Source organism: Prinia subflava, chromosome 10, assembly GCF_021018805.1.
Source record: "Prinia subflava isolate CZ2003 ecotype Zambia chromosome 10, Cam_Psub_1.2, whole genome shotgun sequence".
Lineage (NCBI taxonomy): Eukaryota > Metazoa > Chordata > Aves > Passeriformes > Cisticolidae > Prinia > Prinia subflava.
Window position 1 is genome coordinate 9,781,695 of NC_086256.1, and position 13,976 is coordinate 9,795,670.

Consider the following 13,976-nt stretch of genomic DNA (forward strand, 5'->3'; position numbering starts at 1 on the left):
ACTTTAGGGTGTTGGCTGCAAGGCCCCATTTGTGTTCAATTTTGCAGCAGATCTAAGCTGTTTGGGTACATTAGCTATGCAGACAGAAATGCACTCACTACAGCTGCCTCCAGTACATTCCTTCACTTAACACCCCTGTGCAGACAGCAGAGCTGGACACCTGGCTCAGACAGAGGTACCTGCTGGAGCCTGAAGGACCTGGCACATCCAGAGGGCTGCTGACCTAGGTCTGTGGTAAACAGGGAACACATCCCGACTGCAAAGATTCGAAGAGTGAGGTAGATATCACCTCGCCCCAATGCCCCAAAAGGGCTGCATTCCTGTCCTGTGATTGTGGTTCTAAATGCAGATTATAGGCTAAAATTATTGGAGAAGCACCGAATATTATATGCATGTCTGGAGAATGAGGACATTACAAACCATTAGGACAGCCTTTTGAGGCCTTCAGATGTCCGAGTCTGTTCATCCCACTGGGTTCTCAGCAGCACACTTAACATAAGCCCAGAAGAGTGAACTGTATTTCTAACGGTGTGGATCTGTGCAGACAGCAGGGCAAAGCAAAGGTCTCATTTCCAAGGATACCATGCAGACACAGGTCTTTACTGTCGCTCTCTAGGAACGGATGCTCTCACTGATTCATTAAGCCCCCAATAAAATTTGTTTATATGGATTTGATATTTCTCTTCCCTGAATATCAAGAAGGTCCTTAACGAGTGACAACTGCAGCATGACAATGATTTTAAGACTAACCTTTCCCTAGAAACATGAACTACCTTTTATTTCAAAGTAAGTGCCAACCCTAATTTTTAGCAGAGGTAACACAACTAGCACCAACAATGCAGCACCCACGACTGTGCCAGGCACCGTGGGGGCCATGCCTGCAGGTCAGCCCCACGGTGTCACTGGGGCAGCCCTTTTCCAGAGACTCCTTTCAGAGTGTTTCACATACTGGCTGCACACTGCCAGCCAACACGTGTCACAGGTTGCTGCCTCCTATTGCTGGCTCATCTAGTAAATCTTGACTCATTCAGTTCATCACAATGTTTGGGAGAAGATTTAGAGGGGTAAGAGAGACCTGTCAAAGAAGCTGGATAGTCTTTCAAAGCTGCTTTAAAAGTCAAGAGTGGGCGATGGGGTGGTAATTTATAGGCATGGCATTTAACCTACAGTAACACCATCCCCTGCACCTGGCATTACTTGAGCCCATCACTTCTCAAAGGCCATAAACTTTGGACACACAGGTCTTCATTTTTCTTGTGGCTGTGGGAGACACAAATCATGCAAAGCTGGAGCTGTGACTTGGCCAGTCCCAGGAGGTGATCTGAACATCAGCCAGACAATGAATACTTGGAGCAAGTGCCTTGGTGGGGGGAAGGTGGCCAAATGATGAACATAAGTGGGACCACCCCCCACGTTACTGTCTCTGCAAGGATGCCAAGCACACAGCAGACATGCACCTTTCCATCAATTTTGTTTCCAAGTGACTCAAGCCAACTGGTGGTTTATGGCTAGAGCTTAAGATGAGAAGAGCTGCTCACTGCAATACAGTTTACAAATATTAAGGCACCTTGACTTCAGAATCCTTGTGTCCTTGCTCTCAAGACCTTTGTATTTAAGAAAATCCCTTTTAAATCTGGAAGGAAAATATTCCAGAGCTTTGGCTGAATCTAGCTCTATTGCCTAGCTGCACTGCCAGCAGATACTATACTTCCTAAACAGAGAGTGTACAAGGGGAGAGTTTGGACAGTATCTATTACAATGGCAAATACACACTGAGATGATCTGAGAGAGCCTTTCAGTCAGAGAGGACGACACTGCAGAGAAGTTCATAGGTTAAAATGAGGGGCAGGGGAAAGGTAAATTTTCTTTTCTGATCAAACAAGGACTCCCAGACTGACATCTAAAGGAAGGCACAATCAGTTGATCCAATTCTCAGTTTTTCACTTTATATGAAATTTTTTTTATGTGAACAAGCGCAGATCATTGCAACATGGTAAAACCCAATGATTCAGAAACTGTATGCTAAACAAAGTAACCTCCATGAATCCAAAAAATACTCTGAATGTAAGTTGCGTGTAAGTTGTGTTTTAGGACTTCTGAAGCTGCTTTAAATAAAAAGGAAAAACAAAAGGCACAATATATGTTTCTGATGAGAATCAAAAGATCTATAAATCCCAGTACTGCTCCTGCATGAAACAAAACACTAAAAAACAATGCAAAGCTTGGCCCAGCATCACCTGGGGAATGGCTTGCAACCAGCATCCTATAATACCTTTCCATTCTGCAGCAGAGATGGAGTTTGAGGCCAGTTCCAGTGGGATCGGGTTTGGTGCCACAATTTCAACCTGACCCTCCTTGTCTAAGTTCCTGGGGTTGCTTCCATGCACAAAGCCAGTGAAAACACCCAAGCAGCTGTTCAAATATTTGACGTCTGAACTGGTTGACATTATTCATTCATCTCAGGCTCATTCAAACCAGATTTCTGGACAAGTGCTGTTATAAATGGATTAAGAAGACCACTAAATGCAAGGAAGGCCCAAAAGGATCACACCTGCTTCTCACTAACTCAGCCCAAATGTAAAGAGGGCTCACAACTTCCAGCTCCTGCTGGTGGTGTACGCTGCCATCCAGGAGAAAGGAAAATGTGAAATGGAGTGTGGAGGACAGGAGCTTCCAGAAGACCCCCTGCCAACTCCACTGGGGTGATTTGCAATTCAGTAGTGTGCACTGAGAACAGGGAAGGGCTCCTCCAGCAGCACTCTGCTTCTGAAGGTCACACAATAATTCACAGCCATCAGCAACACTGCCTAGAATAGAGACCTCTAAAGCCAGTGTGTTATCCAGAGGTCAATGCTGGGGACCAGAACTTTATTCCAACATGTTAACAAAATGAAACCCAACAACTGAATGTTAGCTTGCAAGTTTGACCCAGGAATTCATAAGGGACTTGATCTGTTATTCGCAGAAGCAGCTGTGACTCTTAGGAGTCACCCAAGGCCTGAGGACTGTAATTCCACAGTGCATTTGGAAATGCTTTTAGACAAAAAAAGAACAAACATAGTGCAGACTCTCCTATACCTTTCCTGTCCCTTGTTGAGAATTTTTTGCTCTTGCTGTGCATTTCGTAGGAGGCAACCCCTTGTCATATGCTGCCAGCCCCAATACAATTAGCCTCCTGATGTTAAAGCAGCACAATTCTCTGACAGTCTTAATCCCAGCTGCCTCCTTAAGGACCAGACAAACAGGAGTGAACAGGCAGGTCAGACGCTGGGGCCATTAAGCAGAGAAAAAACAAAGTTACAGCTCTGTCTCCAATCCCCATTGCTCTTGTAGCCAGGTGCTCTGACAAGCAATTCCAGCACTGGTATTGAGTGGCACCTCTATAAACCCTGTGACAGTTTGGGAGACAAACTCGCCCATCAATCAGAATGTACCTATCAACATCACTTACCCAGCACTGTGTACACAGCTTTCTTTGTTTGGGCTGGTCTAAGAGCAGTCTGCCTGAGCCCCAATTCTAGTTACTTTCTGAAAAATTTAGGTACTCTACACAAGCAGCAGTGTTTCTCAAATACTGACTCAGAGGTCAGAAAAGAGGAAAAATTTGCCTGTCTTTTAACTGCTGCCTGCTTCAAGCACTGGCAGGCTACAGGAATCAGCTGAGCTTGAAGGTGAAAACACTTCCCACTCTTTCCATGTACCTATTAATAATGTTGTAGATAAATCTCACCAGAAATCCTTTCCTTCTTGTACATTATCATAGCACTTTTCTTTCTCTTAAGTTGTCCCCTATACCTAAGCATCCTCTCTGACCGCTGCACTGCATCTCAAATCTCACTTCCTCTGTGCAGTCCTCCTGATGAGTGGTCACCTGAACAACACTCCAGTGAATGGTGGCCCAGGTTCAGATCAAGAGTTGTTAACATGATATATTAAGCAGATGCACAGAACAGGTAAAAGGACTTCACTCCTTTTCTTCATCACAGTCAGCAGCAGATGGTCCAAGTGACAACATATGCTGCTTCAGGTGCTGACAGCACTGCTGGCTCCTGCACAGGCACGAGCTCACACGAATACTGGCAGTCCTAGGGGCAGAATGGTAACACAACCAGACCACTGCTGACCCAAATGACCCCAGCCTAATTTCATGAGCACAGGTAGGAAAACACAGATCTACTGTGCCCCACCCTCTGCTCCTCAACTCCTCTCAGTTTTGGTGATCAGGAGTTCTGTACATAGTCAATTATATCTTTATATTTAATTATCAGTCCAAAGAAAGCCAGGGAAGAAAACCAGGATGTCAGTATTATTATTTGCACCACCATTGTGAATGCAGCTACTAGATACTGCTCATGCAGAGGATCAAACTCATCTGGATGACTAACATTTCTCCAGTTTGGCCCCCAAGGAATGGGAGTATGTGTGTGAAATCTATACTGGAAATACTCTAGAAATCCCAAATTTTGTGTAAATTCCACAAATGAGTCTAAATTCAAATCCATCTCAGAGGCATAGAGCTCTACTGGGGCCTATTTTGGCTGGGAAGAGGCATTCATTGTGTTTGCAGGTCGTATACGTGTGCTCAGGAAAGAAGAAGAAAAGCCTCCCATAAATCTCCAGAACTGCAGCCTTTGCTAATTGCACTCCTTGCAGTGACCTCCTTCTGTACAACCTCCCTTTCCAGCACGTTCACTCTATTTTTTTACCGAAATGTCACTCGTTGGCTTCTTGGAGAGTAAAAACAATGAAGACAATAAAAGTAGTTTATGCAGACTCACGGCCAGGCCTCACATACTTCCGAGAATGGCTCTAAACTGGGTTTATTTCATCATCTGCTGAAGTATCCCAAACTAGTACTAAGAGGACAAGGTGGCATGGATGCCATTTTATTGTAAGAGACATGTGGGAAGACAGAGAAAGCCACTAAAAATTCTTGAAAATGAGTGGAAGGCAAAGATGAGGCCATGTTGAACACAGGTCTTTCTACAGATCCATAATGCTTCCCCAGTCTTGTTTTTCAACAGCGAAATTGTTCCCCCACTTTTTCCTAGCAACAGGGATAGAACAGTTCTGGTGACGTTCCCAGCCTGTTGCAGAAAAAAAACTCCAAAAAAACCCCAACCAAAACATTTAGAAGTGAAAAGTTGCTTACAAAACAAGGGTTGTATTCCTACGGAGCCAGATCCATTTAAAGCTAAATGATGATTTACCTGGAAAACTGACACCCAACTGTGCTGTTACAGCACACACCTGAAGCAGCAGATGCATCCATCTGATGCTGTCTATTAGCTCTCACAGAGGCACAAATGGGCTGTCAGAGACCTGACTGCTTACCAGTGTGGATGCTTACAGGGATCTTTGCTAACAGATCACAGAAACAGCTGCATTTAAGGAAAGGGGCCATATAATTTTATGACCATTACCATAATTTTGCAGCAGCATGCTGAACAAAGGGCAGGCAAGCACTGCTGAATAGGCTAAGAGCCAGCTGCTGCAAGGCTCAGGAAGAGGCTTCCCCACCCCTTGCAGCACTGAGGAGTATTCCAGAGATGTCTTTTATGCCTCCTGTAACCCATCAGGTACAGACTATGGCTGCAGAGGGGAAAACACACTCAGACCAGACCAAAGTTCTGATCTGGCTTGGCAATTCATGGCTGCCTCCTAGAGCCTTGTGCTGATGTGATATAGGAAGGTGAGAACAGCCTTGTGTCTATCTCAAAGGTTGCTCTTCAAAATCTGGAGCTGAAGTACAAAAGCAGCAGCAACAGCCACGGTCTTTGCAGCTACAGCTCGTTTTCCACAGTTAGAGAAAGGTGGATCTGAAAGCTTTTGTTCCCCTGGGGAGAGGGTGGAAACAAACAAAAAAGGAAGAGGGAGAATTAAAGTAATCTTGAATCACTAAGCAGATTCACATCACTGGATCAATAAGCACCACTGACAGGGATCACAGGAATGTCGCAACTTTGCCAATAATAAAGCAGCACAGCACAGCTCGGAGGATGACTTTTCTAAGGCATCCGAGCATGAAGCAGCAAGGCTGGTGAACAGCTGAAAGTGACACCCTGGCTTACAGTGGGCTGCTGCCAGTGGCAGGGCTCAATGCAGTTTGCTTTAAATAATGATGAGCACAGAGATTGTATTCATGGGGGAAAGGCAACCAAGGACTGGAAAAACCAAGGGCTAAATTTCATAGGCCAAACACATGTGCTCTTCCTCCCAAACTAATTCTTTTCTAGGTTGGAAAGAAGAAAGAAAAATCAGTGCTAATTTAATCAATTGATCAGTCTATTGATTGCAAAACTGGAGCTGCTAGTTAGCCATGTGCTGTAATGCCCTCAACTCTGAAACCACAAAACACACCATTGATTTCTTCACTTCCAGCTCCAAAACAAGAAATAAAACCAGGCTTTCATGGAAAAACAACTTCCTCATCCAGGGAGAAGAAGCAAGCAAAGAAGAGAGGCCAGGAAACAGGGACAGCCGTATCTTGCGAGGTTCAAACTGAAATTAGTTACAGATGCAGTCACAGTGTCTTGTGTAAACTCTATCGATTGGGTGGCTGACAGTCTTGGGAGCCTCCATAGTAGGACAATCAATCCGGCTGCAGTGTCACCTGCCACTTTGCTGAACAGTTGACAATGCAATTATCCAGTGTGGAGGCAGGGAGTTGGCGTGTGTCAAACGCAGTTAGCCGCTTTCCGGGCACTACTCGATAATGCGTTTCACCGCCGCATGTAGGAGTCGACACGCAGAGACAGGAGCTGTTTAGAGCCATTGAGACCTGTGCTCCCTTTTTCCTTTAGAAACATCTCACTGCCCCTGACTTAACAACTGTATTCTAAAATGCTATTAAAATCACGTCAATCAACTATTGTGTGCTTAAAGCTCAGGTTTGACCTGTGTGTCCAAGAAGCAGGTTGCAGTTCGAGCAAAACTGCAGACCCTGGAGGGAAAAAAATTAAAAATTTATCAGATTACTATCTTCAAGCCTGGGATTTTCAAAGCCACAGCTAACAGACCAGTGGAAAACTGGACTGCAGAGTAACTACTGTGTGAGATCTACAAATTCTGAAGTTTAAAGGAACTGCCAAACTGAAAGCCAGTCTACTTCAAAAATTGAATAGTTTCAGGTGCTCTACCTGCTCCCTTACTCCCCCTGCTAATTTTCACAACTGCATTTTTTGTTTTCTTTTTTTCCCTACTCCTTCCTCTAAGAAGGGGTTCACAAACGTCCCTTCTCATCTTCCAACTACAATATGTAACATTGTAAAATGGAGATAATTCCACTTCTTCCCACAGAAAATCTTTCCCTGGTTAGAGTGGCTGTCGGTGTTACATAAATCAGCCACCAAAGTTTAGTTGATTGTGTTCCCTTCAGCTAATGCATTCTAGCAGTTTGAGCATAAAAATTAGATTCTTCTATTTTTGTATAAATTCAAGTTAATTTTTACTTTGCTAAGACTCATTGATTACCTTGTATTCCAAAATGAACAAAATGGTATTCCTTGAAAAATTATGTGAACTTCAAACACATATAATACTGGGCATCAATTACATGGCGGGTCATGCTGGCTTTTGCATGTAAGGTAAGAAGATTTTTCTTCTTAAATCACATACTATTCTAATCTATTTTTCTGGTTCACTAGAGTCAACTTACGATATTAATATACAGGGCAGTACTTCAAAGATATTTATTAACCACAGAATCCTTCAAATTCTATATGCAGACACAAACTACAGAGAAAGAATCAGGTGCAGCCCATGTGATTACTGTATCTAACACTATGCAAACAGACTTTGTTAGCACTTTTAGGTCAAGTATTACCTTATGGGCAAGTACTTGCTCTCAAAGGAGAGAGGTGCAAACGTTAAGAAGTGGTTGGGCTACTCCATCAGACCAGTCCAAGTTATTGTGCTTCTGCAATGGAGGGATTACCAGGATTATGACTTTTACACAAGGGCTGAGGTAAGGGATACAAGTGCTCTGGGGCTCAGCAGTTCTCTATAAGGGGCATTAAGGCACAGACTAAGCACTTGAGAAACATGAAATTTATACATATTGCCTGCTTGGAAGCTTACAGCAGGTAGCAGTGACCAGCAGAAAGTAGAAATCCAAACATAGGAAGGCTAAAATTCAAGGATTGAGAGGCTGGGAAAGATGTTCAGATGTACAGACACATTCACCTAGGAGAGAGATGCTGATACTGGAAAGGTGGTAGAGAAATGCACTGAATTGAGCTCTTGCTAAATGGGAGGAAGGTTAAGAATTTCATTTTAGCAAAGATTCCCTGTACTTTTACCAAAGACTGCTCTTGCATCCAAGCTGAAGTTTGCTTTAGCCTACCAGGGTAAAAGGAATGAATTTTGGTTCATCTACACAGCAGTAGCAAAGATGATTCTAGTTACTAGACCACTCTTCCAAAAGGCCCAAATATGGTAGCGACATCTTCCATTTCCCACAGAGTCTCTTAAAAGAAGTCACACATTTACTGTTCAGCTCAAATGCTTTTGCTGCATTTGAATAGATCAATTTATACCCTTACCAGTATAACCTTAAATGCAGCCTGAATCTCCTGACATGGAAAAAAAGGGAGTCTCCTTGCCTCTTGAAGCATTCCTGTACATCTCATTATATTTTATCTGAAAAAGAGGCCACAGCTGGCTACTAGGTGAGATTCTAGAGCAAGACTTCTAAGGTTTGTCGCCAGCTCTGCTACTATCTTTTAACACTAGAGAAGATGCTTCTCCATGCTTCAGTTTCCACATGTGTGTCAAACACAGATTTTAAGAGTTTTGTTGAAGAGCTCCATTTTCATGAATTGCACAGAGAAGCACAAGTGAATTTTCCTTCTCCATCTGAAGCTTTCTGCCAGGCAGTTATCAGACCCAAAAAGTCACTGTAATCATAAAAACCTGTTGTTGAGGTAGGAGAACTAAAAAGTATCTGTATAGATTCTGAGGCCAGGACCTCACACATGAAAGAATGATTCTAATGCTGCATGGATTTAGAAGGAGAACAAACTGGAAGAGCATACAGCTACTGTCCCAGTGCTCCTTCTGGGACAACTAACCCACACTGGAGGAAGGCTGATCTACAACACTTGCTGCTCAAAGTGAAGCATATCTTGATTCTCTGTCGACAGAAACCCGGCAGTGGGAGGACTGCAGCCATTGCTAGAAAGTTTTAAACATTTTAATATGGTCCTACCTTCCAGGCAGCTGCCCTAATTGTACATGAGATCCAATGCAAATGGACACCCAAGGATAACTGTAATTTGTTACAGCTTATAAAGGCTTTACCAAGTCCCTCTATGTATACACTTAGTTGTGCTGTTCTTTTCCCTTGGTAAGACATTAGCAAATAGATCCAAGCCCTTTGCTAGCTTGGGAGAAGGGCAGCATAGAGAAATAAAAAGAAATACCAGAAAAATAAAGAGAAACTTCAGAGTTAAGTAATCCCTGTGTGTTTCTCCTTCTTCAAGAGTATCACAATCTATCAAACAGATTCTTGTCATGTTGATCTTTCTTAGAAAGTATCCTTCCCTGAAAATGCCCTGCTTGCCATTTTAACATTTTCAAAGTCTTTCTCTCTTCTGTGTTATTTTTGATGCAACTGATCTGCTGAAGCAAAAGAAACTGAGACGAGCAGTGGTGACTAGCTTGCAACTGCACCCAGAGGAAGGCTTTTTGGTGGGAGAGCTGGAGGGGAGAAGAGGAGGACGGGGCGGGTGGAGAGAACTTGGCCACAATTCTTCAATTCTTTCATATCTAAAGAGGACAGCAATCTCTGTTCTATCAGCCCGCACGGTTCGTGCTTTAAATGGTACTTGCTGCCAGCTTGCTTTCCCTGTCTCTCTCCCTTTGAAGCAGACTGGACAGCTTCCTCAAGCTGGCGTTATCACTCCCTCTAACCACTCTTGGCAGGCAATCTAATTCCCCCTGAAAAGGTCACCGCCATTTTAACTGCCTTTCAATCACATTAAGCACGCTGCCGCTCGTGCTCAGAGCACTGCGCCCGCAGCTCTCCTGACTGAGGTGCGATCGATAAACTGACATCCCGCCCAACACCCAGCTCTCCTCCATCCCCTCTCCTGGCCAAGCTCCCTCCCGGGACGCACGGAAAGAGACCAAGTGACAAAACCCTCTCCTCAAATCTGAGGCAGCAGAAGGAGCCGCTAACCTGGCATTTACTAATCTTTGTCCCATCTGTTAAGAAACAGAAGGGTGCAAGCATCCCCCACCCCCCGCCTTCCCTAGACCTGCAGAGGCAGCAACTTCACAGGACAGTTTGCTTAGGCACCAGTCCAGACACCTTTGAAGCTGTGTTACAAAGAACAAGCCTCCCTCAAGCTTCCCTCAATGCAATCATTACCGTTATCTCTCCCCCCGAGCTGCTTTTTTTTTTTGCAGTTACGAGTTATGTGTTCCACCCATCGATCCCTGTGTAAGACACTGTTTTAAGTCCTCTTGCCTTTTGACTGTGCTAAGCCGTTTAAGAGATGACAGCAGCTTCTATCAGTGTGAAGCTGATGTGATTCTTTTCAGATAAAGCACTTTTTTTCCACTTCCCCCCCTCCCTTCCCTTCTTTCAAGTAAGAAACATACACACAAAAAGAGACACTGAATCTTTCAAAGAAAAAAAAACCCTTTTGAACTTCCCTCAGGAATTCTTTAAAGGGATAACCTTACAGTGTAAACACTGAGGGTAATGTGAATCCATTCTGGACTGGAATAGAAGAATTGCTACAAATATGTTGAGCATTAAAAAAACCCAACAAACCCCATATCAGAGAGGAAGCCACTTGACGCTTTCACTTGCGAAGCCTTGTTGGCATCCTAAACACAGAAACTCATTAAAGATGGCATGAAATAATCCCGTGCAACAAGGAGCTTCAGAGAGAGATGATTCAGAGACATGGGGAGAGATAGTTACTGAATGTTCAGGTATTTCAAGAGAAATTTTGGTCTTGTGACACTGTACTGAGGCAGGGGAAGATTTGATTATTTTATCTGTACAGTTTGACACTTTGAAGTACAAGCTTGATTTAAACAGAGTTTGGTATTTCATGCTGGTATTCTTCTGCACCTACCCCCAAACAGAACCACAAACTCTCCTACAAATCCCTACTTCAAGCAGGACCTCTGCTGAAAAAAAGTGGATCCAAATCCTATATAATTGCCAATAATCTTCATTTATACCCTGCATCCTTCCAGTTTCGGAAAGCAAATTGAATGACAGCAAATGATGCTTTAAGAAGCCAGGAGGACAGCTAGAAGAACTAAACATTTCCTGACTGAAATCCTTCACCAAACCCAAGGGCTTCAGAGACAACACACTGATCCCTGCACTTCTCAGGTTGTACTCCTACCTGCTGCCTCAGGTATGCCAAGCTGTGGCAGCCAAGTAGGTGTGCTTTGGCTCTGCTGCACTAGACCTGACTGGGGGCTTGCAGCTGTAACACCAACAGAGAAGACAAAGAATTTCCAGCTTCTAAGACAGCCCCTCAGGTTAGAAGAGCAAGTTTTCCCTGCAAGTGCTTTGGAAGCAGAAAAGTGCCATCCTAGGAACCTTACAAGTGAGAGCTTCAGCCTGTGGTTGCTTCTGTGTTTTAGACCATCTTCCAGAAAATCTAAACAGGGCTGTCCATTTCCCTGACATTTCTGTTTTTAAGAAGAAAAACCCTTAGATCTCTCAACCTTACTATGACTGAAAATCTGTCAGGATTTTCTCTATAATCGGCAAAGAATTTTCCTCATGTTGAGAGTGATATGAACCTTGTCTCCTAACCAAAAATGATAAAAAGAAGCCAGGATCTGTGTTAAGTTTGAGACACTGCTGCAATGCTGCTCCAATGGACTTATGTGCAACACACACGGGCCACAGTGTCCTGCTCCCCCTTCACCCAGCTGTGACATCTCCTCAAAGCAACACACCATTAAAACCAAAATTAATGAGACACATGGCCATCTATTTTCCCCTCCAGTTTTATGTATTTCCCCATGTCATCTCTTTAGACATTGGTGACATCCCTGTAGCCTGGCAAAGGCTGTCTGGCATTATAAAAGACATTTGATTTCCACATCAGTGCTACTTCTCAGCAAAGGGAACAGAGCCAAATGCAAAGCCTCAGGTGACAGGGGTTAACGAGGGCCTTGCCAACTCCAGACAAAGCAGTTTTAAGCATTAGAAAGCATCTACAAAACGTTGTGCTGTGCTTCAGGACTGTAAATTAAGAATTCTGTCTGGCAAGAGCCAACACTGGCAGCAAAAGAAGAAAGACAGTCACCTTAAGGTTACCTGAGAATGCACATAGCAGTCCTGAGTGATGGAGACCCCTGAATACAGCAGTCAGAGACAATAGGAAAGCCACAAAAGAGAGTATGAAAAGGTGTAACTTAATTAAAAATAAATGGAATCTGTCAGCTGTAGGAGATCACTCCAGCTTTGCTTTGGCTTTCCAAATTTTACAACTTCTTGCACAGAGTAGGTAGGTACCCTGGACATATTGTCTGGTTATACCAAAATGCTAGGTGGAAAGTTGCCAGCAAAACATTGCCCTGCTTATGGAAGAGCATGGTTCTCCAGAGAAGCATGGCAGCTGTTGAATCTAGCTGCCAGCAGAGGTGTGCTCCACAGGAGGAAGGCCAGGTGCTAGAGGCCTGCCAGCTGCTCAGGTATCAGGAGTCCCTTCTTCAGCAGTGCTTCTGCCACAAAACGCTGCACAGGGAGGATGTTTCTCACTACAAATACTACAGGGAGCTTCCTGTGCTTGTAAGCTGATCTCCACACATCTTTCATCCAGCACTACCAAGGGAAGAAGCCTAACCCAAAAGCCTTGCCAGCAGGGTGGTTATGAAGGGTTTTACAACTGCATGTAGTTGTATTCTGTTTTTCTCCTGAACTTCCAATTCCTCAAGGTGCAACGAGGGTTTCCAAATGGAAAGAAGAGACAGACTCCATACTTCCTGATGGAAGCAACACCATCTCTAAGTATGAATGAACTGCACAACTACATGTTCATGTGTGTGTAGGCATCTGGCAGAGGTTACTGCACTGACTGATGCTAGAACCTGTCTAACTTCTGGTGGAGGAAAGCAGGTGATCAACATAGTAACAGGAAACACATTTGAGAATTCCTTAAACCAATGAAGAAAATGCAACAGAGAGCAAGTACTTTATATTTACCCAGCCTAACCACATCAATTACATGCATTTTGTCCACTTGAAGCCTCATTTGAAAGAGGGTCTCCACATAACCAAAGCAACGTGGAAGGTTCAGATCACACTTCAGTGAGTTAACTCAAAATCAACTGGGAACATTTACCAGGTGAAGATAGCACGATGTCCACACCAAAGGAAGTGGAAGATCGTGCTCTCCTCAAACGCAGGTGTTTGGTGGGGGTGAAAGAAGAAATAACTCACACACAAAAAAAGGGAAGAAATGAACTGAACAGCTTTTTCAAACCAGGACTAGCAGTGACAACAACAACACAGGTACAGAGACATCCTATGCTTCCCCACTACAGATTATAGTGTCTGTGCTACATCAGCAGTCTAAGATCCTGCATGGTCTCATCAGGCCTCTACATGGAATCATGAACAGACAGAATTCTCCATGCAGTCACAAAAGGAGTTAGGCTATTGACACAGCATATAATAGCTTGAGCTTCACTGGGGGTCCTTTAAAGCCCAAAGAAGCTGCTCCTTCAACTCCGTGCTCCTCATCATCTGCTCAGCTATAACCCAGCTACAGTTTCATTTCAGAGGAAAGCAAGAGCACATCAGGAGTGCCTGGTTTTAGCTGAGCACACGGCTGGCTTTGAAGTCCAACTCCCTTATGCAGCAGCCATTCCCCCTGAGATATTTTAAATTAAAATCCAAGCTGATATAGGAAGAGATCACATCCCATCCTCTTTATTGAACGAAGGGAGCCAGCATTCCTCCTCTCATTAAGCATGCGCTACGTGGATTGCTT

General features: G+C 43.9%; 1 protein-coding gene across 4 annotated transcripts in view; it reads right to left on the reverse strand.

Moving 5' to 3' along the window:
* RNF220 (ring finger protein 220) overlaps nucleotides 1-13,976 on the reverse strand; it is a 213,466-nt gene that overhangs the window by 32,085 nt on the left and 167,405 nt on the right. The gene's annotated exons all lie outside the window — the stretch shown is intronic.